This window comes from Cyclopterus lumpus, chromosome 22 (genome assembly GCF_009769545.1).
Source record: "Cyclopterus lumpus isolate fCycLum1 chromosome 22, fCycLum1.pri, whole genome shotgun sequence".
NCBI classification, from domain to species: domain Eukaryota; kingdom Metazoa; phylum Chordata; class Actinopteri; order Perciformes; family Cyclopteridae; genus Cyclopterus; species Cyclopterus lumpus.
Genome location: NC_046987.1, coordinates 19,065,167 through 19,070,166, shown reverse-complemented (window position 1 = coordinate 19,070,166; position 5,000 = coordinate 19,065,167).

The following is a 5,000-nucleotide window of genomic DNA, read 5'->3' as shown; positions in this document are numbered from 1 at the left end:
CTAATTTCAGATTAGATTTAATCGTCACAAACTATTACCTTTTCCAGGACACTTAAGTCAGGTTTTTCAATGTGATGCCATGTTCAATAACTTCATTCTGTTGACTTTATTCTCACAATAGCCTGCTGTATTACAATGACACAAATAAGAAGTAGAGAGCATCAATGCGATGATTTATTTTAGTTTCGGAAACCTGAAACGTTTTAGTGGTATTAAATTGTTGTGTTGTTTTCATGCATTCTTTGAATGTTCATGCTTTCTGTTTTCCTAAAACACTACAGAATCACACTTAAGTACATTTTGAAGGTAGAGTTTCATAGAAGGACTTTAAGTTTTTTTTTAAATTAAATTATTTTAATTCAAAACAGGGTTGGGTAGAGTACAATGTTTTTAAGTATGTCACAATAAATACATTAAAAAAAGTAAATTAAATAGAAATATTATCATACTAACATAGCATTACACAGCATATCTTTTTAAGGTGAAAAATATAAATGAATACAAGAAACAAATGTTTGAGGTCCAACAAATATTAATAAATAAATGACAAAATATGTAAATAACACAGTAATAAATATACAACTTAACACTTCTTTCTTCCGAGCACGAGGAAGAGTGCGGTGAGGCCGGGCGGCACACGTAGCCAGAGAGAAACGGAAATCACATTGACTTAAACAATAAAGCAAAACATGACTTTAAAAAAAAAAAATGGTATTCTTGAATAAAATTTCTTGGCTGATACTTTGTATTTTTTAATCTGTCTCCAATCCCGGTCATCAAACCATTGCTTCACCTACTTCCTGTCTCCTTCACCTACTTCCTGTCTCCTTCACCTACTTCCTGTCTCCTTCACCTACTTCCTGTCTCCGTGTCTGCACTTGGGTCCTGCCTATACGACCAACCCCAACAAAGGAGCTTCAATGCTTCCTTAATTAGCTCCTTTAGCATATAGGAAACACTGGATCTGGCTTTACGAAAGGAGATGATAATGACTCACCCTTCTTTATTTTAAATGTTAAATTCGGCCAACAAAAGGACAAAAACATACATAAGATTTTTCCACTCGCCTTGTGTTTGTTAATAATAATAATAATAATAATAATGATAATAATGCAATTAATTTATATAGCGCTTTTCATAATACTCAAAGACACTTCACATGATTAAAACATCCTAAAAGCTAAAAATAAATAAATAAGAATAGCTAAAATACAGGTAAAACAAATAAATAGGGACTTGTTGTCCAAGTTTGCAGTAAAATCAGCTATCGACTATTAATTATGTTCTAGCCAACATGCTGCAAACCCTAAAAAGGCTGCAGATTGCCTCAATTAAAGTCAAAGAACACAACAAGACAATTGTAATGTTTTTAGTATACAATATTCAGAAATTGGGCTGTTTGTTGAGGGAAGGCAGAGCAGAGTCTTCATGAGGAGAGTAAAAGTAAAGAGTAAAAGTGTTTAAAATCACATCATCATAATTAGAGGTCAACTGGTTGGAAGTTAGCTCACGAAAGACATTTGAACAGGCTTTTATTTTGAAATCCTATACATCAGATTGTCTTGATTGTCTCTGGGTGACACCTCGAGGTGGTCTACTATTAATCTGAAGTGGAGTTAGTTTGTAACTATTGATCATTTCCTCTCTAATCTAATCTGAAAGTAGACATACATTTATTTTGGAATAAAAAATCGGAATGTCCTAACATTGGAAGAGGTCGGCATGCTGTCGATATTATTAAGTATTCACACAATGGAAATTACTTTTTACTTGAATACTGTTTGCATGTGATAATCGCCACACACACACACACACACACACACACACACACACACACACACACACACACACACACACACACACACACACACACACACACACACACACACACACACACACACACACTTCCCCCGGGCCCTTTAAACTGCAAATCATGTGTACACACTGATGCGTAAACAGCATCTCCAAACAGGCAACACACAAATACAACTTAGACGTACAGGAGGGGGGCGGGTTTTGGAAATGTGTGTGTGCCCCCCCCCCCCCTCAGCCCTCGTGGGGGCCTCGGCTCAGCACTTGGCTCCTTATCTCGCTCTCAGAACCTCGGTCATGAATACACATCGGGAGGAATCAGAAATTACCCAACGTGAAAATAACTGGGTGGAATTTGAAGGAGGTCGGCTGTGGAGAAAGTGAATGGATAAGAGAGGGTGGAGAGACTTGAGGGAGAGCGTATTGAGGGAGCTGAAAGGCAGGGGGGGGGGGGGGGGGGGGGGGCCAAGAAAATGCCCAAAATGTTTCTCTTTTTCCATTTTCCTCTGTCTACCTAACTCCATGTGTCTCCCGCTGTGTGCTTTAAAATGTCAATTATGCCTCCGTGGGCTTCTGCAGATTGAATGCTGTGTGTGTGTGTGTGAGTGTGTATGTGTGTGTGTTGGAGAGATTGTGCACGTTTCTGTTGTTGCCCCTGTGCGTAATGAGCTGTTCCACAAACGATAATGTTTCCCTCTCCATCCTCGTCCCCCTCCTGGTGTCCTCTCGTCGCTCTCCTTCCTCTCCCCTTTTCCCTTCTTCACTCCTTCTCTCCACCAAACCACACATGAATAATGAAAGATCAGCACTCTTTTTTTTCCTCTCTAAATTTTAATATGGCGGCCCCGTTTTAAATATGCACACATCGGTCTGCTGCTGTTGTAAAGCCAAAAGGGGGCACACACACACACACACACACACACACACACACACACACACACATCGGTCTGCTGCTGTTGTAAAGCCAAAAGGGGACCGTGATGACGACCATGCGATAGGAATGTGTGTGAACCGATGTCTCCGGGCCCCGTTATGAGGCGACGTCATTAGTTACACACACACACACACACACACACACACACACACACACGCACACACACACACACACACGTTGGGCTCATGGTACTGTCGCTGTATTCCTATTTTCTCCTCTTTTTCTCAATAGCTGTCTGTCTGTCTTTTCTATCTGTCATACATTCTCTCTCTCTCTCTCTCTCTCTCTCTCTCTCTTTTGTTTCTGCCTGTTTCACCTCCCCCGATCCTTTTTCTTTATTCCTTTCCCACCTTCTTTTCTTACGTACATCGCTCGCGGTCGACGTCATTCTCTCTTTTGTTCCTTCCATTCATCCCTTAATCCCTTCCCTTATTTCGCCTCCTTTTCTTTGCTTACTCGAGACCCTTTTTAATTCTCCTCCCGTCATTTCATTTCTTCGGCCCTTGTGGTTTGTTTTGTTAATTCCTTTTTTAAAATGTGTTTCATCCTCCCTCTCATGTCATTTCTTCTATTCCCCCCTTCTCTCACTTTCTTTTCCTTCCTTCCTTTCTTCTTCCTTGTGCTTTTCATTTGTTTGCTCATTCCTCTACTCTTTTTTTAATTAAAATTGCCCCTTCTATGCCTCCCTGTTTCTCTTGACCCCGTGATTAATTTAATTTCCCCTCTCAACTCTCCATTACTTTATTCATTCATCTATTAATTCCTTCATTTATTTCTTCCTCTGTATCTATCTATCTTCCTTTTCTTTCTCTCTCTCTCTCTCTCTCTCTCTGCATTCTTCTTTCATCCTTAATCTTCATTCCCGTCCTCCCGTCCTCCCCTCCCTTTTTTCTTTTTCTTCTTTTTCTTACTTCCATTCCCTCTCCTTGCCCTTGCATTCAAATCATTTTTATCAATCAGTGCATATTCTTATTCATATTCTCCGATCAACCCCCTGATCGTCACTCACCAATAACAAGATGGAGTGTGACTACCGGGCCGGGGGAACGACCCAGAAACAGTCAGACGCACTTAAGACGCAGTCAGATACATTTAGATGCAGCCTTTGTCTCTGCTGCCGTGCTGGGAGCTGATATGAAATATAATGCATCATGAGAACAGATGAGTGTAGAGCCGCAGCGCTCTGATTCATTACGTTGAGGCCGTTTCTTCTTCTTCTTCTTCTTTTTTTATATTTCACCCGATTCTTTGCTTCTACAGTACAAATGTGCACGTGTTGCAGGTTTTGTGTAAAGTGTACAATTTGATGGACAGACAGAGTTCGCTAACTGTTTGTGTGCGTGGTTTTCTGTGTGTGTGTGTGTATGTGTGTGTGTGTGTGTGTGTAATGTATAACATCCCTCGGCATCTTCACCCAAAACTGGGTCAGATGGTTGCAGGAGTGCGTGATCGTCTGCCAAGAAGCTCCTCTTAGAAAACCTCTGACGCATCTGACAGTTTATTTTCCCCGGCAGGAGAGGCATTTCATGCATTTGAGGAGAGAAAGGGGGAAGATGGCGCATATCGGGGGGGGGGGGGGGGGGTGTTCATGTGACATATGCAGATAAATCCACATTTGAGAAGAGGTGGGAGGGCGGTGATGGAGACACAGTGTGCGTAGGAGGAGTGTAGGTTACACACAAATGCATGAAAGGGGGTCGCACATACATTAAGACGTGCAAGGATCTCCTATATACACACACACACACACACACACACACACACACACACACACAGAGAAACACACGCGCACACACACATGCACAGACCTAATTAGTCCGGTCCGATAACTGTGTCAGTGTGTTACAACCCATCGCTGAGGCCTGTAGGGTATCGAAGTCACGTAACTGTACAGTCTTACTCATGCATATAAGGCCACGACCACATCAGCCCACACACACACACACACACACACACACTGCGCTGTGCACCCCCCCCCCCCCCCCCTCTACAAAACAGCACGAGGGCAAATATGCATGAGCGTGTCCTGTCAGTAGAATTGTGTATTTGTTCTTAAAATCTCCAGATTGTATTTCTTCAGTGAACGCGTCGCTGCCTATATGTTTGTGCATCCTTTATGCACGTTTTTTCCGCATGTAGGGTAAAAGGGGGCACGCCGTCTCCGTCGCCATCTTCGCCGGCTCAGTTCTCAGAGGAGACGGCCAAGGCAGAATGCGTCGAGTATAATTGGAGAAGCAGAGAGAGAGAGAGAGAA